Source organism: Bos mutus, chromosome 8 (genome assembly GCF_027580195.1).
Source record: "Bos mutus isolate GX-2022 chromosome 8, NWIPB_WYAK_1.1, whole genome shotgun sequence".
NCBI classification, from domain to species: domain Eukaryota; kingdom Metazoa; phylum Chordata; class Mammalia; order Artiodactyla; family Bovidae; genus Bos; species Bos mutus.
The window spans coordinates 70,637,182-70,651,428 of NC_091624.1; the positions used below are offsets into that span (position 1 = coordinate 70,637,182).

The window sequence follows — 14,247 nt, forward strand, 5'->3', positions numbered from 1 at the left end:
GCATCTTCCTCAGCGCTTGGTATTTTATTCCAGCCATTCTAAGAGCTGCACAGTAGAACGTCACTGTGGTTACAGTTTGCATTTTCCCTAATGACTAATTATGCTGAACATCTTTTCATGTACATATTTAATATTATATCTTTTCCCTTTGGAATTAATTTTTAGAGATGGTGTGATATATGGAAGGAAGTTTGTGTTTCTAGCACCTAACATGTAACACTGCCATTACAAACTGCTGTAGGTAAGACTTTGTGCTCAAAGTATGAGGGGATGCAGACAAAGAAGATAGTAACTAATAATAACTGAGACAGAGCCATCCAGGTGCCCTAAAAGTGGTAGCCGCACACGGCTCTTTAGGTGATGTGGGAGGGGCACCTCGGTCAGCCTCAGGGCTGGAAGACTTCTCTGAAGAAAGCAAGCTTAATCAAAGTCTCAGGTTTCAATAGGAAACCTTGGGTCCCAGCTCCTCTTGGTGGGGCTTGGCAATCCTGTACCACAGAGCTCTCTCTCTCCTGGTGCTCTTCTGCTGTTTCTGGGTTTGGGGTCCCATGGTGGTGGGATTACAGATTAACACTGTGATGGCAACCTCTACTTCTCCTTCACGCCACTTACAACAGTTACGATGACATCATTAATTATGCAGTTAAGTATTTAACACCCACTTCTCTCCCACTATGAGGGCTTCCTGGGGCCCAGGGCTGCACCTGCCCTGGTCACAGCCGCACTTCCACAACCCAGCACAGCGAGTGACCCAGCCAGGTCCTGGGACAGAGTGGGACCCAAAGGACGAAGGACCAATCTCACAGTTCCTGGAAAAATCGACTAGGTTACTGGAGAGTTTTCCCTCCCTGGTGGGGTAGTTTTGTACCTTTGCTCACTTTTAGAACCAGCTGTTAGCTCTTTATTTTCAAATTACTAAAATAATTAATAGTCAAAATAAAGGTCCCCCCACCCTGTCCAAGAGAAAACAAACTTTCACATTGTATATAATGGTGGGTGCTCATGCCTTAAGTAATCAATCTGTTGATCCTGGGATGTTTTCAGCATGTCACTGGTGGTCAGATGGCATTGGGGATTTGCCAAAACAAAAAATCTTTCGTCAGAAAGGTCTATTGTGCCCTAAGAATGGGTAGAACAAAAAGCAAATGGAGAGAAAGTTATTTTGAAGCTACATTACCTATCATTCCTCCACGTAATGCCATTCATTTTAATTATCCTCAGTATTCACATACAACACATACACATACACACCCTTGGGCTGCTTCTCATTGATGCAGGGAAGCAGAAGGAAATGATCACTTTGGAACATTCAACCGAGCGTCTACTACGTACCAAGTACTCGTCCAAGAGTCTCACTTAGCCCACACCTCCACTGAGGATGCTGAGGCCTAGACAGCAGGAAGTGGACGGTAAAGAAATAGAATCAAGCTCTGGAATTTCCAGGGGAGTCACATTTTTAAGCACAACATTGGCTTAATTAAATACATGAGTCAGACTTGCTGCTGAGTTGGGGAAAAGGGGAACAGGTATGGCACCGCTGCTGGCTCCGCAGTCTGTCTGTCTGACAGGGCCGGGGCCATCTTCAGCATCACCAGACCTGTGACGAACTCTCATGTTGACCTTGTGGCCACTGTGTCTATGTCATCATGCAAAGCAGGGGCTGGTCAAGGCTCAGGTCTTCTCCGTACGGTTTTCTGGTTCAGATTTTGTTCTTGTGTGATGAAGTGTAAGTGGGACTCAGGGTTACCAGTTGACATGGTTCTTGTATTCAAAAGGGTAGGTTTTTCTAAAACCCTACAAAAACTCATTTTTTTCCCCAAAACCCAAATGATTATGTTTGGAATGAACTACAAGTCAACATCTATTTACTCACAGAGAGAACTGGTGAGCAGAGAACAGGAAGAAAAGAAAGTGGCATTTATTGAGCACCAATTATGTGAATTACTAAGTATCTGGACATGTTATAGAAATCTTTGCAATTGTCCAGTGAAGTATGTTGTTTATCCCATTTTACAGATGAGAAAACTGAGGCCTAGGAACATTTAATAGTACAAGTAAGTAGTCAATCTGTTCTCTCTTGAGGCTAAAACCTACACCCTTTGCTTTACATGGCAGGACTATGCAAGGGGATGGGAGTGAGGATTTCTCCCTTCTCATGGAATTAGAGATAGACCTCTATCCCTAGTTGGCAATAGGTTTCAAAGAGTCATACCACGTGTGACAGCCTGTTCACAATGTACACAGTTATAGCCTCACCTGTTTTATTTCCTTCCCTGCTTCAAGGTCAACATCTCATTTTCCCAGCGTTGCCAAAGAGTTCTTGGTTTGGTTTCTTGAGTTTCCTCTTCTCTTCAAGTTTTTCAATATTATACAGACATGATGCTCTGAATTAAAGCCTTGGAAAGACATTAAAATATGGGGGGGAAGTCACTTTCTAGCCAGTAGCTTTATTTGTGTGCTTGACTTCATGTATGGATTTTTAATTCACTCATATTGAATAGATACAAAGATGTGGAGTTTTTCCAGAAGCATTTGTTGTATCCAACTCATTGTGGCAAGTTCTTCATATCAGACAAAATCTGCATAGCTCAAAGAGAGTTATGCCCTGACTCACATGGTCTCAAAAAACATTCCAAAAATGGACCTTAAGTGGACTCATGTTTTAGGTGTTTTGGAATCACTGCTACATAAAATCATCCCATAGTGAATGAAGGTCAAAGGAGATTAAACTCTACATTTTGCATATGGGAAAACCAATGCCAGAAGGAAAGTGACTTTGCCTGAGGTTACACAGCTCATTATAGCTCAGCTAGAAGGAGAATTCACTTTGTAGGACTCTCCTGCACTCTCTGTTTTGAGATCGGATTACTATATATTGAATTCTGTTTAATGGAACATAAAACACTCAACTACATATCAGAATACAAGTCTCCTTAGAGAGGGAAGGATAGATGCTTTTTCTCCTCTTAGGGAAGACAGATTATTCTAAAGCTCTTTACCTTGTCATATGGGCAATTGAGATTCACACCTATATACATAGGTGTGAAATAGATGAGGGATTTCTTACCTAAAGAAAGGATTCTTTAAATTGAGGGTGTTCTCAGACCTGAAGCCTGTCTGGTTTACCAGCACCATGATCTGAATGTCACAGCTCTGTCTGCAAGGCAGGAAAAAAAACACATCATCTCACAAGGCTGGTGTCAGCCAGTCACATACATTAAGGGCATCTTCTACACATGCCTACTTCATGAAGGTTTTAAGAGTATGGGCTGGACATCTTATATGTGTCTACATCTGTTTAAACTTCCCTGGTGTCTCAGATGGTAAAGAATATGCCTGCAATGCAGGAGTCGAGTGTTTAATCCTGGGGTTGGTAAGATCCCCTTGAAAAGAGAATGGCTACCAACTCCAGTATTTTTGCCTGGAGAATTCCATGGACAAAGGTGCCTGGTGGGCTACAGTCCATGGGGTTGCAAAGAGTCAGACATGACTGAGTGACTAACACTTTTTGTTTTCAACATCAGTAGAGGCAACTGAAGGCTTGTTTGCTTGCAAATTGTTTGTTACAAAAGTTTGATACCTGTAATTTCTTGGTTTAAATATTGGAAATGTAATGGTGTTTCTGGTTGGTTAAAGTGATTTGTGTTTTTTTTTTTTAAAGCTTTACCAATATCAATGGCAGAAATGGCTTTACATAACAGAGACTCTTTATGGGTCACCACTGACGTACCAAAACAATCCTAATCATGTAAGAATTGGCTAAGCTAGTATCTCAAACGGACAAAAAGCAGCTAACAAATATGACTGATTTAATTTAAGATACCCCAGATGAAGGCTTAAGTAATTACAAGAAATGGCTAATAATAGCAAGTAGTATGCTATACCCTTAAGGACTAATCTGAAGGGGTGTGATTTGGGGATTTTAATTATTCATTCTTAAGAATATATGTATTTCTTTTGGTTATAAAAGTGTCACATATTCGCTGTAGAAAAATAAAGAAACGTTGAAATAAAATAAAATAATCCATAATATTATTAGACAGATTCTTTCAACTAACATTGTATAATATTTCCCTTCTGTGTATTTTTCACTCTATGTATTTATAAATGTAAATTTTTAGTAAAATGGTGCTTAAGTATTCCTTCATCTCTCTTTATTTAATGTTAGCAGTTATTTCATAATTCTTAACAATGAACTTTTCAATGGTATAATGTGGGTATAGCACAATTTAGCAATTCTTCATTATTAAATATTTATGCTTTTAAAATAACATATTATTACTTATGGTAACAAATATCTGGTTTTATGACAGAAATTCTGCTGTAAAAGACATTCTTATAATACATCTTTATGTGCTATCAAGGATTATAGTTTTTGGAATAAATTCTTAGAGGCAGACTCACCAGGCTAAAGCATATAAGGCATATTTAAGGTTCCCAATACCTGCTGCTAAAATGTCTTCCAGAAAGTGCACCAAATTACTTCTTCACCTACAAAGTATAAAAGTGCTAATTTCATTATACCTTTCCCAATCTTTAATATTTAAATGTTTGGGATTAGAATATTATTATCTGAATTTGAATTTCCTTCATAACTAGGCTTCCTTTTTAAATTCCACAAGTTAGCAAGGGACATACTTCCCTCCTACCAATAGTGGCCTGGGTAGGTTTAAATCCAACATCAAATTCTGTGAAACCAGCAACTCAAGGTCTAGCTTTTATTGAGGACAAACAAGAGGAAGATATATTCCAAATGGTTCCAAATTGGGCAAGGAGTACGTCAAGGATGTATACCGTCACCCTGCTTATTTAAATTATATGCAGAGTACATCATGCAAAATGCTGGCCTGGATGAGCACAAGCTGGAATCAAGATTGCCGGGAGAAATAACAATAACCTTAGACACACAGATGATACCACCCTTATGGCAAAAACTGAAGAACTAAAGAGCTCCAGATGAAAGTGAAAGAGGAGAGTGAAAAGTTGGCTTAAAACTCAATATTAAAAAAACTAAGATCATGACATCCAGTCCCATCACTTCATGGCAAATAGATGGGAAAACAATGGAAACAGTGACAGACTTTATTTTCTTGGGCTCCAAAATCACTGCAGATGGTGACTGCAGCCATGAAATTAAAAGACGCTTGCTCCCTGGAAGCAAAGCTATGACCCTGGAAGCAAAGCTATGACCCTGGAAGCAAAGCTATGACCCTTGCTCCCTGGAAGCAAAGCTATGACCAATCTAGACAGCTTATTAAAAAGCAGAGATATTTAAAAAAAAATAAAAAAAATAAAAAGCAGAGATATTACTTTACCGACAAAGGTCTGTCTAGCTATGGCTTTTCCAGTAGTCATGAATGGATGTGAGAGTTGGACCATAAAGAAAGTTGAGCACCAAAGAATAGATGCTTTTGAACTGTGGTGTTGGAGAAGACTCTTAAGAGTCCTTTGGCCTGTACGGAGATCAAAACAGTCAATCCTAGAGGAAATCAGTCCTGAATATTCGTTGGAAGGACTGATGCTAAACTGAAACTCCAATGCTTTGGCCACCTGATACAAAGAACTAACTCTTTGGAAAAGACCCTGATGCCGGGAAAGATTGAAGGCAGGAGTAGAAGGGGATGACAGAGGATGAAATGGTTGGATGGAACACCAACTTGATGGAAATGAGTTTGAGCAAGCTCCGGGAGTTGGTGATGGACAGGGAGGCCTGGCATGCTGCAGTCCATGGGGTTGCAAAGAGTCAGACACTACTGAGCAACTGAACTGAACTGATAGCTAGAGATTAAAAAAAAGAAATAAGTAATGTCCTTTGAGGGCTTCAAGGGGGCTCAGTAGTAAAGAATCCACTTCCTGGCTATAGTCCATGAAATGGTAAGAGAGTCAGACACGACTTAGGGACTCAATAACAATAACAATGTCCTTTCCTATTTCAACTCATGTAACTGACTTGGAATTCTTTTTGTTTTAAAATGTTTCTTCCTGACACTCACATCCTGCAGTGCACTTCATTTATGATACTTGAGGGCAGATTTGAAGAGAACCAGACACTGAGACAGTGAGTTCTTTAGGAACAAGGTTTATAAAGCAATCAATAATGTATAATTTTCCAAGACTGCATCTACAGGATCCTAAATAACTATTCAGTGTTTTGAATCAGTTATTTGCCAATGTACATTAAAAGAAAATGCAAAAAAAAAAATAAAAATAAAAAAAGAAAAGAAAAGAAAAGAAAATGCAACCTAATTCCTTGCCAGAGTTACTCATTTAAAATCTTATGTGGGGGAGGAGCTAAGATGGTGGAGGAGTAGGACAGGGAGAACACTTTCTCCCCCACAAATTCATCAAAAGAACATTTAAACGCCAAGTAAATTGCACAAAACAACTTCTGAATGCCAGCAGAGGACATCAGGCACCCAGAAAAGCAACCCAAGTCTTCGAAAGGAGGTAGGAAAAAATATAAAAGACAAAAAAATAGACAAAAGAGGGAGGGACAGAGTTCCGTCCTGGGAAGGGAGTCTTAAAAAGAGAGAAGTTTCCAAACACCAGGAAACCTTCTCACTGCCGAATCTAGCCAAGCCTTGGAAGCACAGAGGGCAACATAACAGGGAGGAAAAATAAATAAACAATTAAAACCCGCAGATTGCGAGCCCTACAGTAACTCCCCCAGCGGAGAAGCAGCGCAGACGCCTGCACACGCCACTAGCAGGTGGGGGCTGGGCAGGGAGGCACAGCGCGGGCTGCATCGCTTAGAGTAAGGATCTAACCTGATAGCACCCCCAGCGCTATCTGAGCGAAATAATTTGGGCTAGCAAACCAGACTGTGGGATATCTACCACGTGAAAAGCCAGCCCTAACCTAAGACACTGCCAGGCCCGTGCACGGAACAAAGGACTGAACAGAGATAGCTGGCTGCAGACCTTCCCCCTCGGGTGACAGGCAGCCAGAGCCGGAAGAGGGCAATCGCAGCCCCAGAGAGACATTATCTATAAAACTGTAAGCAGGCTTCTTTGCTAACTAAAACTTCTTGGGGGTCTGGATGGTCAACATCTGCCTGAGAAGGTGTGCTGGTTGTACACCCAGATAACCGAGCGGTGGGGAGGTGATAAATCGCAGCAATCGCGCTTGCCAAACACTTCATTACCTGAGCTGCTCAGACCTGGGAAGGGCACAAAACGCAGGCCCAACCGAGTCTGAGCCTCTGAGGACTACCCGAGTGCCGGAACCTGAGCGGCTTGGACCTGGGAGGTGCATGCAACCCAGGGCCGGCCTCGGATGGTTCTCAGTGGAGCAACCTAGAGCCTGAGCAGTGTGGGCAGGGAGGCTACATGCGCTGTGAGCAGGGGCAGACCCAGTCTGGCTGAGGCACTGCGAGCACACGCTAGTGTTATTTGTTTGCAGCGTCCCTCCCTCCCCACAGGGCAACTGAACAAGTGAGCCTAAAAAAAAAATTGTCCACCACCATCCCCTTTGTGTCAGGGCGGAAACCAGACACTGAAGAGACCAGCAAACAGAAGAAGCTATAACAGAGGGAACCGCCTTGGAAGCTACAGGCAATAGATTAAAACCCTGTGGTTAGTACCGAATACATAGGAAGGGGCCTATAGATCTTGAGAAATATAAGTTGGACCAAGGAACTAGCCGAAAATGAACTGACCCCACAATACTCACAACAAAACCAGAGAAAGTCCTAGATATATTTTTACTATTTTTACGATCATTCTTTCTTTTTTTTTTTTTAATTTTTAAACAATTTTTAAGTCCTCTATTATTCCTTTAATTTTCACTTTTATAACCTACTATTACTTTGCAAAAAAAAAAAAAAACCCTTTTTTTTAAAGCAAACTTCATATATATATATTTTTATAATTTTGTGACCTTGTTTTTCTTTTTTTTTTTTTTTTTTCTTCTTTTCTTTAACATTGTATTTTTGAAATTCCAATCTCTACTCTAGATTTTTAATTTCAGCTTTTTGGTATTTGTTATCAATTTTGTACCTATATATATTTTTTAATAATTTTTGTGACTTTTTTTTCTCTCTCTTTCTTCCTCTTCTTCTTTTATATAACATTCTATATCTGAAATTCCAAACTCTACTCTAGATTTTTAATTTATGCTTTTTGGTATTTGTTATCAATTTTGTACCTACATTTTCTTTATAATTTTTGCAACTTTGTTTTTTTTTTTTCTCTCTTTCTTTTTCTTCTTCTTTTTTTTAACATTGTATTTTTGAAATTTCAAAATCTACTCTAAATTTTTAACTTTTGCTTTTTGGTATTTGTTATCAACTTTGTACCTATATTTTCTTTATAATTTTTGTGACTTTGTTTTTTTTTTTCACTCTCTTTCTTTTCCTTATTCTCTTCTTTAACATTGTATTTTTTAAAATCCAAACTCTACTCTAGATTTTTAATTTTTGCTTTTATGTATTTGTTACCAATTTTGTACCTTTAAGAACCCAATCTTCAGGACCCATTTTTCACTAGGGAGCAAGATTACTGGCTTGACTGCTCTCTCTCCCTTTGTACTCTCCTTTTTCTGCACCAGATCAACTGTGTCTCCTCCCTAACCCCTCTCTACTCCACCCAACTCTGTGAATTGTGTGTTCCAGATGGTGGAGAACTCTTAGGGAACTGATTACTGGCTGGATCTGTCTCCCTCCTTTTCATTCCCCCCCTTTTATCCTCCTGGCCACCTCTGTCTCCTTCCTCCTTTTTCTCTTCTCTGTCTAACTCCGTGAACATCTCTGAGTCGTCCAGTTGTGGAGTGCACATAAGGAAGTGATTACTGGCTAGCCCACTCTTTCCTCTATTGATTCCACCTCATCTCATTCGGGTCACCTCTAACTCCCTTCTCCCTCTTCTCTTCTCCATGTAACGCTGTGAACCTCTCTGGGTGACCCTCAAGGTGGAGAAACTTTTCATCTTTAAAGTAGATGTTTTATCAATGGTGCTATATAGAAGGAGAAGTTTTGAAACTACTGTAAAAATAAGACCGATAACTGGAAGCAGGAGGCTTAAGTCCAAACCCTGACTCCAGGGAACTCCTGACTCCAGGGAACATTAATTGACAGGAGCTCATCAAACGCCTCCATACCTACACTGAAACCAAGCACCACACAAGGGCCAACAAGTTCCAGGGCAAGACATACCAAGCAAATTCTCCAGCAACACAGGAACACAGCCCTGAGCTCCAAGATACAGGCTGCCCAAAGTCACCCCAAAACCATAGACATCTCATAACTCATTACTGGACACTTCATTGCACTCCAGAGAGAAGAAATCCAGCTCCACCCACCAGAACACCGACACAAGCTTCCCTAACCAAGAAACCTTGACAAGGCACCTGTACAAACCCACACACAACAAGGAAACATCACAATAAAGAGAACTCCACGAACTGCCAGAAAGGACACCCCAAACTCAGCAATTTAAACAAGATGAAGAGACAGAGGAATACCCAGCAGATAAAGGAACAGGATAAATGCCCACCAAACCAAACATAAGAGGAAGAGATAGGGAATCTACCTGATAAAGAATTCCAAATAATGATAGTGAAATTGATCCAAAATCTTGAAATCAAAATGGAATCACAGATAAATAGCTTGGAGACAAAGATTGAGAAGATGCAAGAAAGGTTTAATAAGGACCTAGAAGAAATAAAAAAGAGTCAATATATAATGAATAATGCAATAAATGAATTCAAAAACACTCTGGAGGCAACAAATAGTAGAATAACAGAGGCAGAAGATAGGATTAGTGAACTAGAAGATAGAATGGTAGAAATAAATGAATCAGAAAGGAAAAAAGAAAAACGAATTAAAAGAAATGAGGACAATCTCAGAGACCTCCAGGACAATATTAAATGCTACAACATTTGAATCATAGGGGTCCCAGAAGAAGAAGACAAAAAGAAAGACCATGAGAAAATACTTGAGGAGATGATAGTTGAAAACTTCCCTAAAATGGGAAAGGAAATAGTCACTCAAGTCCAAGAAACCCAGAGAGTCCCAAACAGGATAAACCCAAGGCAAAACACCCCAAGACACATATTAATCAAATTAACAAAGATCAAACACAAAGAACAAATATTAAAAGCAGCAAGGGAAAAACAACAAATAACACACAAGGGAATTCCCATAAGGATAACAGCTGATCTTTCAATAGAAACTCTTTAAGCCAGGAGGGAATGGCAAGACATACTTAAAGTGATGAAAGAAAATAACCTACAGCCCAGATTATTGTACCCAGCAAAGATCTCATTCAAATATGAAGGAGAAATCAAAAGCTTTACAGACAAGCAAAAGCTGAGAGAATTCAGCACCACCAAACCAGCTCTCCAACAAATACTAAAGGCTATTCTTTAGACAGGAAACACAAAAACGGTGTATAAATTCGAACCCAAAACAATAAAGAAAATGGCAACGGGATCATACTTATCAATAATTACCTTAAACGTAAATGGGTTGAATGCCCCAACCAAAAGACAAAGACTGGCTGAATGGATACAAAAACAAGACCCCTACATATGCTGTCTACAAGAGACCCACCTCAAAACAGGGGACACATACAGACTGAAAGTGAAGGGCTGGAAAAAGATTTTCCATGCAAATAGGGACCAAAAGAAAGCAGGAGTAGCAATACTCATATCAGATAAAATAGACTTTAAAACAAAGGCTGTGAAGAGACAAAGAAGGTCACTACATAATGATCAAAGGATCAATCCAAGAAGAAGATATAACAATTATAAATATATATGCACCCAACACGGGAGCACCGCAATATGTAAGACAAATGCTAACAAGTATGAAAGGAGACATTAACAATAACACAATAATAGTGGGAGACTTTAATACCCCACTCACACCTATGGATAGATCAACTAAACAGAAAATTAACAAGGAAACACAAACTTTAAATGATACAATAGACCAGTTAGACCTAATTGATATCTATAGGACATTTCATCCCCAAACAATGAATTTCACCTTTTTCTCAAGCGCACATGGAACCTTCTCCAGGATAGATCACATCCTGGGCCATAAATCTAGCCTTGGTAAATTCAAAAAAATAGAAATCATTCCAAGCATCTTTTCTGACCACAATGCAGTAAGATTAGATCTCAATTACAGGAGAAAAACTATTAAAAATTCCAACATATGGAGGCTGAACAACACGCTGCTGAAGAACCAACAAATCACAGAAGAAATCAAAAAAGAAATCAAAATTTGCATAGAAATGAATGAAAATGAAAACACAACAACCCAAAACCTGTGGGACACTGTAAAAGCAGTCCTAAGGGGAAAGTTCATAGCAATACAGGCATACCTCAAGAAACAAGGAAAAAGTCAAATAAATAACCTAACTCTACACCTAAAGCAACTAGAAAAGGAAGAAATGAAGAACCCCAGGGTTAGTAGAAGGAAAGAAATCTTAAAAATTAGGGCAGAAATAAATGCAAAAGAAACAAAAGAGACCATAGCAAAAATCAACAAAGCCAAAAGCTGGTTCTTTGAAAGGATAAATAAAATTGACAAACGATTAGCCAGACTCATCAAGAAACAAAGGGAGAAAATTCAAATCAATAAAATTAGAAATGAAAATGGAGAGATCACAACCAACAACACAGAAATACAAAGGATCATAAGAGACTACTATCAACAATTATATGCCAATAAAATGGACAATGTGGAAGAAATGGACAAATTCGTAGAAAAGTACAACTTCCCAAAACTGGACCAGGAAGAAATAGAAAATCTTAACAGACCCATCACAAGCACGGAAATTGAAACTGTAATCAGAAATCTTCCAGCAAACAAAAGCCCAGGTCCAGACGGCATCACAGCTGAATTCTACCAAAAATTTAGAGAAGAGCTAACACCTATCCTGCTCAAACTCTTCCAGAAAATTGCAGAGGAAGGTAAACTTCCAAACTCATTCTATGAGGCCACCATCACCCTAATACCAAAACCTGACAAAGATGCTACAAAAAAAGAAAACTACAGGCCAATATCACTGATGAACATAGATGCAAAAATTCTTAACAAAATTCTAGCAATCAGAATCCAACAACACATTAAAAAGATCATACACCATGACCAAGTGGGCTTTATCCCAGGGATGCAAGGAGTCTTCAATATCCGCAAATCAATCAATGTTATACATCACATTAACAAATTGAAAAACAAAAACCATATGATTATCTCAATAGATGCAGAGAAAGCCTTTGACAAAATTCAACATCCATTTATGATAAGAACTCTCCAGAAAGCAGGAATAGAAGGAACATACCTCAACACAATAAAAGCTATATATGACAAACCCACAGCAAACATTATCCTCAATGGTGAAAAATTGAAAACATTCCCCCTAAAGTCAGGAACAAGACAAGGGTGCCCACTTTCACCATTACTATTCAACATAGTTTTGGAAGTTGTGGCCACAGCAGTCAGAGCAGAAAAAGAAATAAAAGGAATCCAAACTGGAAAAGAAGAAGTAAAACTCTCACTGTTTGCAGATGACATGATTCTCTACATAGAAAACCCTAAAGACTCCACCAGAAAATTACTAGAACTAATCAATGATTATAGTAAAGTTGCAGGATATAAAATCAACACACAGAAATTCCTTGCATTCCTATACACTAATAATGAGAAAACAGAAAGAGAAATTGAGGAAATAATTCCATTCACCATTGCAATGGAAAGAATAAAATACTTAGGAATATATCTACCTAAAGAAACTAAAGACCTATATATAGAAAACTATAAAACACTGGTGAAAGAAATCAAAGAGGACACTAATAGATGGAAAAATATACCATGTTCATGGATTGGAAGAATCAATATAGTGAAAATGAGTATCCTACCCAAAGCAATTTATAGATTCAATGCAATCCCTATCAAGCTACCAACGGTATTCTTCACAGAACTAGAACAAATGATTTCAAAATTTGTATGGAAATACAAAAAACCTCGAATAGCCAAAGCAATCTTGAGAAAGAAGAATGGAACTGGAGGAATCAACCTACCTGACTTCAGGCTCTACTACAAAGCCACAGTCATCAAGACAGTATGGTACTGGCACAAAGACAGAAATATAGATCAATGGAACAAAATAGAAAGCCCAGAGATAAATCCACACACATATGGACACCTTATCTTTGACAAAGGAGGCAAGAATATACAATGGATTAAAGACAATCTCTTTAACAAGTGGTGCTGGGAAATCTGGTCAACCACTTGTAAAAGAATGAAACTAGAGCACTTTCTAACACCATACACAAAAATAAACTCAAAATGGATTAAAGATCTAAACGTAAGACCAGAAACTGTAAAACTCCTAGAGGAGAACATAGGCAAAACACTCTCCAACATACATCACAGCAGGATCCTCTATGACCCAACTCCCAGAATATTGGAAATAAAAGCAAAATAAACAAATGGGACCTAATTAAACTTAAAAGCTTCTGCACAACAAAGGAAACTATAAGCAAGGTGAAAAGACAGCTTTCAGAATGGGAGAAAATAATAGCAAATGAAGCAACTGACAAACAACTAATCTCAAAAATATACAAGCAAATCCTACAGCTCAATTCCAGAAAAATAAATGACCCATTCAAAAAATGGGCCAAAGAACTAAACAGACATTTCTCCAAAGAAGACATACAGATGGCTAACAAACACATGAAAAGATGCTCAACATCACTCATTATCAGAGAAATGCAAATCAAAACCACTATGAGGTACCATTTCATGCCAGTCAGAATGGCTGCAATCCAAAAGTCTACAAGCAATAAATGCTGGAGAGGGTGTGGAGAAAAGGGAACCCTCTTACACTGTTGGTGGGAATGCAAACTAGTACAGCCACTATGGAGAACAGTGTGGAGATTCCTTAAAAAACTGGTAATAGAACTGCCTTATGACCCAGCAATCCCACTGCTGGGCATACACACTGAGGAAACCAGAATTGAAAGAGACACGTGTACCCCAATGTTCACTGCAGCACTGTTTGTAATAGCCAGGACATGGAAGCAACCTAGATGTCCATCAGCAGATGAATGTATAAGAAAGCAGTGGTACATATACACAATGGAGTATTACTCAGCCATTAAAAAGAATGCATTTGAATCAGTTCTAATGAGGTGGATGAAACTGGAGCCTATTATACAGAGTGAAGTAAGCCAGAAAGAAAAACACCAATACAGTATACTAACGCATATATATGGAATTTAGAAAGATGGTAACAA

At 38.9% G+C, this 14,247-nt stretch overlaps 1 pseudogene; it reads right to left on the reverse strand.

Annotated features, from left to right (window-relative positions):
• Positions 1-713: 713 nt before the first annotated feature.
• LOC102267788 (histone-arginine methyltransferase CARM1-like) overlaps positions 714-14,247 on the reverse strand; it is a 136,948-nt pseudogene continuing 123,414 nt past the window's right edge.